This window comes from Phaenicophaeus curvirostris, chromosome 9, assembly GCF_032191515.1.
Source record: "Phaenicophaeus curvirostris isolate KB17595 chromosome 9, BPBGC_Pcur_1.0, whole genome shotgun sequence".
In the NCBI taxonomy this organism is placed as follows: domain Eukaryota; kingdom Metazoa; phylum Chordata; class Aves; order Cuculiformes; family Cuculidae; genus Phaenicophaeus; species Phaenicophaeus curvirostris.
Genome location: NC_091400.1, coordinates 13,850,702 through 13,865,014, shown reverse-complemented (window position 1 = coordinate 13,865,014; position 14,313 = coordinate 13,850,702).

Here is a 14,313-nt window from a genome sequence, read left to right as displayed (position 1 = left end):
TCCTTTCCCAAATGAGAGGCCCACAGATGTGAAAGGACTCATAGAATGGAGGACGAGAAGAAAATATGTTGAAATTCAAAGTTGGTTATTTCAGAAAGGATTTCATTTGCAATAAGATAACTCATTTGAGGAGTAAGCTGGTGGCCTCCTCCTCCCCCACACCAGGTAATTCCCCTGCTGAGGTTTTCCATAGTCTCTGGAAATCATCTCCCTTAATTCCCTACTATATTGAAGCTGTTCTTTTAGAATGATGGAGGTTTGACAGAGCACTGCCTTTGATATTGGGAGTAATGGAGACCCAAGTGTTTCCCCAAATTTCCTTAACACAGCGATAAAATATTGATCAGTTAATAAATGTATCTCTGGGAATACCAGGCTTTCAGAAATGAAACTGATGCCTATGATGCTATGTAATTTAACCATAATGTGATATTTTAAATAGTTGTCAGTGGGCAAAATCTTCCACTGGCAGGAAAACGGCAACACGTGCATCAGCTTTTTCTGTACCCAGCATCCATATTTCTACATGTGAATATGTTACAGGTGTTACATAGAGTTGGTGGTTTGTTTTTTGTTTCTTTGTTTGATTGTTTTTAATAATTCTGTAGAACTCCAATCCAGCACTAGACTAGAATCTTAGATTTGGGAGAAAGGGGATTTCTTTAAAGGCTTGCATCCCAGGCATAGAAAAAGAACTATTGAGTCTGATGAAGGCAGATAGAGAAGTCATAGCTAACAGTGAGGATAAAAATGGTAGGATTTATTCTTTGTGCAAACAGTCAAACAAGAAACATTGTTTTAGTATGAAATGAATGGGAAAAATCCGCCCTTCATTATTCCAGTTCCTCTGAATTATTAAATAGGGCAAGTACTGAAATAAGGATTAAGGCTATTTTTGCTGTCACTGGAGCAGCACAAAACAGTCTTAGTGGAGACTAAGGTCAAGCCATAGGACTCTGTTAATTGAAATAGCCACTGTTAAGATATTTACTGTCCCTTATAATCAGAGCTATGCAATTCGTACTAATGAGTAAACACATCATGCTTATAAGTTCCCAGTTGGCTATTACAGTCTAGTCTGTCAACTGTCATTTAGTTACAAAACCAATTTTCCATGTAGTTTATTTGCATAAACAACATTTTTTTCAAAGAGCTTCATGGAAAAAGAAATCACATTAAACAACATTAAAATTAGGTTAAAGTAATGTTAATAATCTGACAAGCTCCCCAAAGCCAAAGTAGTCAAAGATTTTTTTAAATTTCATGCTGAGTTTTTTTGATGTGTTCACTTCTCTAGGCAGACTTACGCTGTGTTATAAGAATGATCATTACTGCTTCCTGAATTCTGTTAATTATGCATGCATGTGCAGGGTTATTTGTAATTGGTCCCTCTCCAGATTTTCTCTCATCTCTGTTTTCATGAAAACTTAAAAAATATCCATGTCGTCTATCATTTACTCACCAATATCTGTCTTTCTCTGTTTATATATTTCAGGTGTCCTATACTGACGTCACCCAGATTGGACAGATATCATCAAATCGATTTTCTTTGGATGGACAAGTTGCATCTGCCAACATTGCGTTATTAGGTCATCAACTGTTTTAGCATATTATTATGTAGACAGAGTAGTGCTCACAGATGCAATGAACTAGTTTAAATACAGCACACTTTTCATAACTTGCCTATGCAGTTTAATATATTAAATCTAATGAGATAAGACAGAGACCTCATACAAAGCATCCGAGCACTTTTCGTAGAGTAAGAAGCCAGTGGGGGTCATAGTGCAATATACGCCTTCAGTGGGAAAATCAGATGATTTGCCTTGCTCTTCATAGCCTCTTGTAACAGTTAGAGTCTTTCTCTGGTCTTCCTTAACACCTTTTACGTGCCTTTACAGCTCGTAACTTGTACTATAGCTGTCTTTTAAAGGTAAGAGCAGTACTTTAGTCTACTACTTACAAAATTTATTTTATTCTGAAATAATAGAAGCTTTTCCTCATTGTATTATCCCAGTATCTTGCATTTCGCCAATGTCATCAATACACTATTGTTTTCTCTAAAGAAAATTCAGCCCTTGAGATATTAATCTGACCAAAGATTGTAGGTTAGGCAATAACTGCAGGGAATCCCATTACAGCTGAAGCAGCTAAAACATTGTTTTCCACTGAGAAAGACTGAAGAATGGGCTTGCAAAATCTGCAGATTTCTGTGGAAATCTCTTTTAATGTGCACCAAATGCCCTGCAAGACTTGAAAGAGTAGTTAACAAGTAAGTTTTGGATAAAATCTAATCTCTTTATAAAATTTTCCTAGTGAGCTTTTAGCTTTTACTTTTATAATGTCAAGTGAGGTTCACTGAAAAAGGAAAATATTGGAGCTGCTGACTAAATAAATGTAGCTAGATGCCCATGCACCTTTGTCCTGATGACACTGATGTGATGAAAATTTGTCAGCAAAGATGGCGTTTGCAGGTATAGCAGAGTTGCAAAGAACAAGGAAGGTCTTAAACTGCTTTGAGTGGCTTTACCTCTGGGGAAAAAAGAGAGGCTTCTGTTTTTTATAGGATATTATTTTTTCACATGTCATTCAGCATATGCTTATGCATCTGAAACTGGTCTTGTTGTTTATATTTCACATTATTTCTGGCCAGCACTTTCTTTCCTTCCCCAGAGCTTTAGCTGAGCTTCTCTTGCTTGGCTGCCTCTGAGCCTGCATCTGATTCCTGAGCGAATGTGCTTTCAGACTGCTCAAATAAATGGCTTTCACTGCAGTCGTGACTTGCATGGGGTTGGATATTACACCTTTCTTACGTGTCGACCTACCAGGATGACGACATGCTGATTCATCTATGAATACTCAAAGTGAACTCTCAGACAGTCTCAAAAATAGACCTCTTCCCTCACTTAACACCAAGATGCCTGAACAATAGTGGAAGAGGGAAGAAAGTGTCATAATAGATGCTGTGTAGGGATGTACATATGTGGTGTAAATACATTGAGATATAAGAACAGGGAGGGGAAGTAGGTTTAACTAAAGACTGCATAAAAAACCTGGTGCTTACAAGTCTTTTATTAAGGAAACAGTCTGTTATGGCTTTCAGCTTCCAATTGAGCAGATCACCCCTTGAATCTCAGTGCTGCTATTTTGACCCACAACTCACGATTGAATCATGTGAATTCAATCTTGTAGCATTATTTTCCCCTTTAGACTACTTCACGTGTATTAAAAATTTAAGCATATTTTCCTTTTTCTTAATCTTCTCTATTAAAGTCTACTCTTTACCTTGAATAAATATTTTTAAATTGAAATTAGATACTTGGCCAGTGAGGAGAGGGGGACATTGGACATTTTTTCCCCTACTGTAACTCCCAAGCAATGTGTCTACAGATCGAAGTGCATCCCTAGTTTTATGGAATAGTCAGATCAAGCAACATCTGGAATTTACTGCTTATGGATTGGAAGATTTTATCACAGTTTGAGACAAAAAAAAAATTAGATACTTAGGGTTTCACTTTACTTTTGCTATTAATGCTCAGATGATTTACATCATATTCTTCTAGTGGTCAGCCAAAATGATCAAATGATTGTTATGTTTTTATTAGAAAAACATATTGTGTCTGGTAGTCTTTTAGTTATATTAAATTAGAACTAATGTATTATCAGCAACTGGTTTCTATCTAAACCACGTTTCTCTGAGACCTTTTGCGCTGCTTTTTTATTTGTTTTACAGTTTACAGGCACTGAAGAAAGGTGACCTTCTATCACAGAGACTGCAATGAAGCTTAGGGGTGGCCTTGGGCATTGATATCAGCTGCACCTCAATGTAGTAATCTTATTGTCTATCTCAAAATTAGGTTGTCTGAGAGCCAAAACCTAGTCCTTGCCTGTGGGGATACTACATACTATATATTTCTGTTAAAAAAGATTTAAATGGAACCCTTCACCCTGTGTTTGTAGGAAAGACTCAGATTAACAGAAACTGATTTTTCTACAAATGCCAGGAATGTACATTATTACTTTTGATGGAATAGCACAGTATCCAGCTTATGCTGAGATTCCATTGACTGTGTATCATCCTTGTACACATGAGAAAAAACCAAAATGATTTGCTGATCCTCAGCTTTGTACTTAATAGCCATGTGACACATTTCATGAAAACTGGCGCGTATAAAGGATCATGTTATTATATACAGCTGTTAAAGACTTAGAAAGTGAACAATGTGCTACTGACATATAAATAATACCTTCTGTGCACAGTTAAACATAGGTGCTATTTTTGCCAGATCTTAAGCTCTTTTGAGGCCAACTGAAACAGCCGAAATAGAACATTAAAAAAAATGTTTTGATGCCAGGGCACAGATGGCGGTAGCCCAATGTGTCAAAATAAATGTTTCATTTTTGGTCTAATGTGGGAAAAATAGACCTTGTCAATTACTCCAGTAATCACAGGTGCAATAAATGCACTCTGTAGCTAAGAAAAGCTATTTCAGATGGGCATTCAGAGAAATTCTGTGTCCTACTTCCAATAGCCTGAGAAGTAAATTACCTTAGGCCAATGACTTACTGCCTTTGAAAGGGCTAACAGCCACAATCAAGCCTGAAGCTTTAATGCTTTATTTGGCACCTGAATTTCACAAACACAGGATTGCTCCCTCTGTGAGACACTCTGAGAAGGTGCTGCAGACAAGGGGTCTGTTAAATATACATCAATGACATCTGTATGTTTAGAAAATTTAGAATAGATTGAACAGACTACAGTGCTCAGATGTTTGTCCAGATTTTTCTAGAAGGCCTCAATGGTAAGCAGAATAAACGGGAAAGTCGGTCAGATGTAGGCAAATTGTTTTCACTGCTAGCATCTGCCCAAATCTTACATGATTCTGGCATTGAAGGGCCATATCAAAGCTGGGCACATCCACTGGCCTTTGAAGCAGCTGGGAACACCAATCATTCTCTAGACTGTTGTGGTTGTAATGGAGGACAACATCTACCTTTTGAAAAGGAGCAATCCACCGGGACACCCCACTGAAATGTTAACGCGCTCTGAGGAGAAACTTCAGATAATCCACATGTATCACTGTGTCAGAGAAGATATCAGCTAGTTAGGGGACAGCATTTAAAATGGCTTCAACTTCTGATACTCTGCACTGCTTGGTTACAACTACAATTCAGGGCTTTGTGTGCAGGATAGAGCAAAGCTACAAAGAATGAATGACAATCCTTATGATACAGCACAACAGTAAAATGATTCACTTTCTATTCCCCAATATTTTACTTCAGATGTGAAATTTAAATCTGCTCCAGCTGGTGCAGTAATTGTTCTTACAGTCTATATGGCCAGAGAGAGGGGTGGGAGGGAGGAAAGAAAGGCAAAGCAAAGCAGACTTACAACTGAATCTGGAAGGCACTCCTCGTTTTCCCAAGGCTGTGCCCTTCCAGGCAGCTCTACAGCTTTCTGTTGCAGAACTGTGGCTCTGTATTTTTTCATCTGCAGTGAGATTGCTCTATTTCTGCTGAAGAGGCAGGACTACTGTTTTTCTCTGGGCACTGCGGCACAGAAAGCAATGTATAGTTTTTGGCAATAAGGGATCTGAAAAGCCTGTGAATACTATTGCCGTATTCATTGTCTTAATCTAAACCACCTAATGTCTTTCATGCCTGTTTTTTTGATCTCATTGCGATGTTTTGTGTGCCTCAAAACATTACTTTTCACTGGAGTTAATTCTGTTTTCTGGAAAAAAGCATTTGGGCCAAAATCACTTACTTAACAGTAAGGCTAATTCTCTGCTTGAGGATGAAGTGCTCACTGTGGGTTTTATATGGCTGACCCAAGAGAGGGGAGCAAGAAGAAGGGGAATATTGTCTTGCAAGAGGTAAAGAACCAAATCACAAACTTGTACCCTGACTTTTAGGCTTTTAAAATGTTTTTCATAAGCATGAAACCAAGATGCTAACTAAAACTCTGGCCCACAATGATATTTCAAGGGGACCAATTGATCTGTAAGAAGGTCTGTGAAGTTTACTTCCTACATTCAAAGTCCAGTATGAAGATGGACAGAAAGCAGTTAAGAGACACCGCAGTCCCTTATGTTTGCAAGAGGGAGATTCCCCAGAGGGGCCACAAATACTGAAGTGCTTCAACATCACGTTGTTGTGATAGCTGGCATGCAAATGCAGCCACAGAATCAATTCTGTCTCTGTTCTGATTTAATTCCAGATGGATAAATTAGGGTCAGCAAGAAATGAAGCAGCAGATGATGACTGGTAAATGACCTAAATAAACTAGGCCAACAAGTAGATTTCTAAAGAGAGATGTTAGAGCCACAAAACTTGCTAGAGGCATACAGAAGTTGTTGAGCGAGTTAATTGTCAACATCCCTCAAGTTATTATAGACAATTCTAAAGTTAAGGTTCAGCAATTCAACCTCTCTTACGTATGAGAAACACAGCAATTACTCAAGAAAATTACAGCACTTATTCTGAGTACAGAATTCAATTTCCAAGGATTAATAAGTAAACACTTTAATTAATGTATGACTTTAAAATAATTAAAATAAGTCCTTCAAGACATTTAACATCTTTTTCAGTCTTTTATTTGTCCTGAATGATCTTCAGAACAATAATTATGCAAGAGTTTCATATTTGTAATCTTCTAAACCAGCCACAGTCAAAGAGTGTTTATAATTAATTAAATTATTAATGATTTCTGCCTCTAATTGTTATGACTAGATAGACTGCAGTCTTACTCATTTAACTCTTAGCTGGATAAACTCATCAATATTTTATGGTTTATGGGGGAATTTTCATTTGTAAGCTACATGCGTCTGAAATAATTTGGATTTGGTTCATGTGGTTTAATTCTCTAGAAATATCACTTTGTAGTATTCTTTGCTTCTAAATCATGACATTCCCATGAAAGAGAAATTTGTTAAAAGGTATTTAAAATTGCTAATGCTCATCAGGAATATAATAGAAGCACTAATTTTGTTCAGCCTGTGCAAAATTGTGTTAAAAATATTGGTATTAGGAATCTCATGTTTCTCTGAGACTAATTTTACAAGTGGCAACTTCCTGTACCTCTGCAGAGATACTTACAGTGCAAGTGAAATAGCAATTAATGGCCACTGAAGAAGCTTCTGAGTTTTTAATCGGTTCATTCTTTTTATGCAGAGTTGGAATACCTGTAACACTTGGAAAGTTGTAGGTTCCATTTAAAACCAGTAGGAAATACGGCAAATACTACAGATTAGAAGACATATACTGAAAACGTGGGCTGCTTGCTCGAAAAAGAGTGAGGCAATAACAAGCGCTAAGTTTATATCTCTAATATTCTCCACAGTTAATTTACACGTGTATGTGAGAGTGTGTGTATGTACCTCCACACATACAAATTATATACACATGTACGAGTGCATATGTACACATTTAGGAGTTATATAGCTCTGGACTATATAAGTGACAGTGAAAGGAAAAATAACCCCTCTGCTTTGCACAGTCTTTTCAGGTCAGCTTCATCCTCTGCCAAGTGACAACAGTGCAGCTTTTTCCAGAAAGGGCTCACTTCAGGACAAGACCATCTGGATGCTGTCTGAGCCGTACAGAGCAAAGTGTAAGAGAGAAAATAAAAACCAAGAAATAGCAAGAAGCTGTAGAGGCAACACAGCAGTGGAAAATTAAGAACTCGGGCAAGGACCCTAGAAGAGAAACAGGAAAAAATACTTCTGGGATACTTTTGGGTAATGTCAGTGGAGGACACTTCCCAATTGGCTGCGGTGCTTCTGTTTCAGTATTCATAAACAATCAGTTACTATACAAATGAAATAAGTACTGTAAGAAATCATTCTAATCACTTTGTCACAATAAAACAACCCTTTCTCATACATGAACATATCACAACAAATAATGTAGAAAACCAAGGAAAGCTATGTGCTGCATGGCTCAGCATTTTCAGAAATAAAGAAGAGGACACTGTGGATGCCTGAAAATGAAGTTACACTGAGAAAGGATAGAAGCAATCCTATCATAGGACCCAGCATGCTGCAGCAGGAAGGAGAAATGCAGAGGGTAATGTAGCTTAATTATCTCTCTGAATAAATCCATATCTTGGAGGATAGATAAAAAAGACAGCAAACAGCATTTCAGATCACAGCTGTGACACTACCCCATCAGCACAAGGCTTGAAGCTGTCAGGTAAGCTGAGGTTAGCACTGAACCTAACCTGTGCATCCTGCCCAAGAAGACATGGAAAAGCAAGTGCAATAACAGCGCGGTGACTGAATGCACAAACCAAAGTCAAATGGTGAAAGACAGGAGGAGTATATAAGAAGAACCATCATGCATGAGGGCTGAGAAAAGGTTAAAAAAAAAAAATCACAGTTTGAGGTGCACAGATGAGCACAGGTGCAACTGCTGGGACTATGTCCAAACAAGAGGTGCTAAATCAGGGTTATCTGCCTAGAAAATGCCAGCCTCTGTGCAGTATGTTAGGTTCCTAACACACAGTTGCTTTACTGGTGTACCCAACAGAGTCAATAGACTTAGAAGATGGAATAAGGTTTTGGGAAACTTTCTAGACCCTCAATTTTTCTGCCACAGGAAATGTGAAATCTGCAGTTATTTTACTGGAAAGACAGAAATATGGAAGATTACAAGGAATGTTTTGTAGTAGAGTCAACATCCTGGGAAGTTTAGAAGGAAGGGGTTTAGCTAGAAACATCAGATTCTTAATGCAGCTCAAAGTTTGGCTATGAGGTGCTAGTGAGGAGATAAGGAAGAATTTGATTTAATGGGGACCAATAGATCAAGCACCATTGTAGTTTTAGTCAGAGAATAAGGGATTTTTTAATTTAAAGCAGTAACCAAGAGCTTTATTATGTTGCAGAATAGAAATATTTTCCATTCAAATTTGCAAACCACCTAGAATCACAAACATTTAAATGACACTTAAGCTGAACAGTGCTATAAGGGCCAACATCAAGGTTGTCAGAGCGCAACACAATTTTCTAGGTTCTCAATAGGTAGGTTGAGATATCGTCCTTATTCTACCTCACCTCTACAATACCTATCTGAAAGTAAGATTATTCTGAGGGTAAGTCTACTGAACACCAACTTTAATGTAAACTGCCTGGAAAATTTTACGCTGTAGTTCTTAAAGCACCAAGGTCAAAAATTCGTGTTTGAAGTGAGATATAATGCTGAAAGATATGCTCTCTCGAGTTTAAAATTTCAAGTTACTATATCACTAAGGAATTGTTATGAAGTTAATTACTTTAGCAGATTAAAGGCAAGTCCTACTTTCAGTTTTGAGCTCCTAATCACCAGATCTTTTCGTACCTTTGCTGGTAGATTGAAAAACTTTCTGTGTGGTAGCTTCTGCCCATACAGGTACCTGTGGACAGTGATCAAATCACTTAACTTTTTCTTTTTTCCTTTCTCTGTCCACAACCTGAACTCATTACCTGCCTTTAGCCTGAAGCTTATTTTCAGTTTTCAGCTTGTCTGTCCAAATATTGTCCAGTCTTTTGGCATCCTCTCTGAATAAGCATCACAAGAGCTGTCCCATGCAGTCCTCAATACACTCCTTTACTCATGCAGGGCATGTGGTCACTCCTGTGCTTGCACCATTTCAGCAGGCACTTGTTTATCCATCACAACACCTTCCTTCCCTTTACGTCCCATTTCTCCATCACTTCCGTCCACTTTTTCCTCTAGGTCCTTCCCACTGTGGATACATGCTAGGACACGCAACCCCATGCTACAACAGAAAGCCTCCATTTAATGAGGTTTGCAGCTTGTCAGTTCCCGCCTGTAATTCTAAATCTATGGCTTCTTGCTCTAAAGTGAAAAAAGTGTTACTGAAGACTGCATAAATTAAACATTTCTTTGCACCTAGCAGTGGTTACACAAGGATGCAAAGCCTGTGCTGAGCCATTCAAAATGCTACTGTGTCAGTCCCTTTCATCTTTTCACCGATTTAAATTCAAACCTCCTTACATCCTACATAAGAAATTTTATTCTTACTTTGTCTAAGTAAAAGGACTTCTCCTTAAGATTTGTCATCCTACAGCTCCAGGGCCTTTGAAATCTTATTCTGTATGTTTTGTCTCTATCAGCATTTTCCCTGAATCAATCTACAATGAACTCCATAAGCCACTTATATCAGAGACTGTTCAAGTCCTTCTGAATTTGACTGGCATATTCTGATCTCCCTGGTTTTGTTAAGCAAGTTGAACCTTAATAACACACTGAGAAAATGAACAGGCTAATGAAGCACTTTTCATGATCTGGAATTATTCCCTTACAGGTAAAGTTCTGAACCACTGACAATAAGGGGATTTTTTTTTCCCCTTTTCTATGGTAACTTTGTGCTCTCAGTGCAACGCTTCATTATGCAGCTGTGTAGCTCCATGTTAGCTATGTACTGAAGAAAAATCTCGGTGTAATACTGATGGTTAGCTTTCTGTGTAATTAAAAAAAAAAAAAAGAGAGAGAAGTAACTTCCCCTCTTTTCACTTAAATATCACAAAAATATTTTAAGCACACGTCCATGTTGAATGGACCCTTAGTCTAAAACAGTCCACCACTGGATCAAAGGACACAGAAAGCATTTCTATAAGTACAGCCTATTTTTACTCTAGGGAAAAGTATTGTGGGTGAAGTGTAGTTACTTTCAATGTACTATAGCACTTGACTATGTGTCACGTTGCCTGCGCTGTGCTGTCAGGTGGAATACAACATTGTTATAATGCTAGAATTAAGGCTTCTGTACTAACTCAGAACGGCTGGGGATTTGGGTTTTCTTTGGTTTTTTTTTTTTTTTTTTTTTTTTTTTTTTAATTGCAGCACTCAGATTATTGCCCTTACTATCCCAGAAGAAATTAACTGGCCATTTAAATCTCTACTGCCTGCCTTTTTCTCATATATGAATGCAGGGAAAGTTTCAATATGTTTTACACAAGACAGAGAGGAACCAGCCCTCCTTGCTGATGTCACATTCTCCTGTCTTCTTGTCAAGGGGAATGAGGCTTTCCAGCTTCTGGCTTGGTCAGTGCCTCAGGATTAGCAATGAAGTGTGAGTTTTTGAAGGGAAAGGTTCTTCCTGGAGCTCACAGCAGAATGATCTTTCCATAATGACAGGGGCTAAATCTCACATTTGCATTGAAACGCTCTCCTAGTGCATAAGGCTAGCCAGCTGCTGGCTTGATTAGGCCATTGTGAAGTGCCAGAGACAAAAGTACATCCATCCCTCATCAGCCAAAGCTGGCACATCCTACAATTTGCAGGGCTTGGGTATGTGATGCCCTTCCTTTCAGCCCCAGGTATCTTCCCAGTAGAAGTCTTTACAGAAAAGGCTCAGTTGGAGGGGAACATGGGATTTACAGGCAGCCCATACGTCAACATGAATTATCATAGTTAAGGTACAGGCTCCCTATATACTGTAATATAGCTGCACAGAGCCAGCCACTTCAGTCTCCTCTTTATCCCAGTGCTTCTACATCCTCACAGTGATAACAACACTCGGAATAATTATACAACTACTTAAATACTTTGGATAAGAACCTCAAGTAAGGAGAAGCTCAAAGGAAAGTCTTTCAAGACACTCCAATCTTTCTAGCTCCCAGTGCAGGCAAGAGTAGAAAATCAGGGCCTGGGTTATTAGAAGGCTTCAACCTCAAAATTCTTCTGAGAAGGATTTCTTTAAAGGTTCCAGAACAAAACATGGAAAAAAGATGGAAAAGGAAGCTTACAGTGAAATGACTGGCTTAGCTTTAGATGTACATAAAATCACACATTTAACACTAAATGTGCAGCATCAAATCCAAGATGTTAGAATGCAGCATGAACTCAAATAGTTAAAAAAGGACATCAAAAAATAGTCTAAAGCCATGTATGGAAGTTCCAAAGGAAAGCTTAATTCTAGCACTTCCTCAGTTTGGTTTTACTTCTAGCCTCATCAATAGCATTAGAAATCAGTTTTTTCTTTCGTGGTGGTTCCTGGATTTTTAAGAAGGCCATTAAAAATACAAAAATTCTATCATGTGGCACATGAAATACCTGGTTAATCAACAGCCTCGCGCATCTGTGATTCATCACTCAGATTTCTGACATGCTAATGGAATAGCTGACAGCACTAATGTCATTTTCTGCAAGGACAAACAAGCGAATTTTGCTAGTAGGTTTTCAGATACTTCCCAGCTGCAGAGGAATCACAAATCTTGGCTTACATATCCAAGTTGGAAACACCCTTGGACATAAATATTTCATCTTATTCTCCCTCTCCCCTTTACCAGTTTCGTGCCTGTTTCTTTCCAGCCTCCACATCCCACTTGTCAGTTTTTTGAACCTCCTTTCCTCTCCCAGATTCAAATCAGCCCCCAAACCAGCTTTTTGTAGCTTTCTCTTATACCAGCCTCTCTCTTTCCAGGCAGCTTATTCCACTCAACTCGACCCACTGCCAGAAGCTCAATCTCTTCTTTTTCATTTCTTCCAGCCCAGCTTTTGCCTCTCTTCATACAAATCAGGTAGTTCTCTCCTCCATTCCAACATGGTGTCTGAGGGAGAGGCAAGCTGGAGAGTTTGGCAGAGAACGTGAGAATCAAAACCCCCTGCTCTTCATTCTAACCCTAGCTGAGGGCAGCTGAAGTCAATAATTTATAGGGTGTGTCCTTTAGATCCCCTATTGCTCGTAGCAGCACATGATCTGTGAATGTAGCCCCAGTCAAGGCAGACAAGTCTGAAGCAGGGAGATACTCACAGTAATATATTGGGATATTTTTAATGGCTAAAATTGGCATCTATACTGAACTGCTTACTTAGCAGAAACAGCAAAAAGTACCATTCTTTCTAGAGTAGCCACCCTTCCACAAGTTTTCAAATACTGGGCCTTGAAGACAGAACTGTTGAAAAATCACCAAAAGCTGTTACAGTGGACACACATACTTTCCTCAAGCCTCATTGCTGAAAACATTGCAACTATTTGAGTGAACTCTTTAAAATCATCCATCTGAGGGCAGGAACTGCTGAAGGTATAAAACAAGCTAAACAGTTAACTTTTGGCTGTGTTCTAATTAGTAGAGAACAAGGTCTTACAATGGAAAGAATCAAAGAATAAGTGACTGTAACTGCTTACAGCACAGTAATAAATAGGCTAACAAAAGAAAGAACTGTGAGAAGAATATGAATAATGTGTAAACCTAACCAATTTTTATCACTTACTCTTCTCCTAGAGTTTCCCCCTAACTCTAAAATAAGTTTCTTCTGCTGCCTTCCTCAGGTGTTATTGAGTACCTGACAAAAAACAAAGAAGTGAAGGAAAACACTGACTATACTGGAAAATCTTCCTTGACGGTGTGCTGCAGGTTAAGGGGAACAGCTGGAGGAGGGTGACAGCCTGAATGGGAACAGTCAGTCATTTTGTTGTTCAGACTGCAAGGCACTATGGAATTCATACAGATCAAAATGTAAAGAGACAGTAGCACCGATGGGGTATACAGACACCATGTTTTTTAAAAAAACCCTTACTTCTCAGGCATGGTGAGTTCCATAACCTTAAGGCATGATATTTGTCTGAGGTTAAACTGCTCTAGATCCTGCAAACCAAATTTCAACCCTCCTTGCAGAGAAGTGAGCCCTATAATACTGTCTTGAATTCACCAATGCTGGCTGGCTTGTTTGGCTCCTGAAAAACTAATAGGCTTGTAGGACAAGGGAACAGGGATTCACTTGCACTTTCACAGACCTAGTAGGAGGAAACAAAAGCCATGGCTTATGTAGTCAGTTTAATATGCAGAATAAGTTTTCTTCTTAGCAATTCAATTCCTAATTAAAAAATGGTCAGCTGGGCACAGCAAATGAGAACAATCAAACCAAAAGCTCCCTTCTCTGTAGAGTTAACTAAGCAAGTAAGAACAAAGCTGCCTAGAGTGCCATGTTACTGAAGTTTCAGCCAGCCAGCCTTTAAACCCAGCTGATGGACCCTGGTTGATCCAGCTACCTCCTACAGCTTCTTTCTGAACTGGAGGATGCTAGTACACTAACTTGAATTCACATTCTGGTAAAAAAGCTGCTGAGCTGCTAATGTCTTCATAGGCCTGACATTTCTTGTCAAGGGCAACAAAAACTCAGTGAGAGTACAGCTGATCTTCTTTGCAGAGAACCATACCCACCTTTCTTTTTTCTGTGTTCATGAAAAGAAGATACTGTGTTAAAAAGGTTACTGGCCTGATCCTGGTAACAGCTCATTTTTCCCCACTAAACAGTCAAGCGGAAAAGCGTCCTGTATCAGAGAATCTCCTCATTGTGAAAAGGTATGTA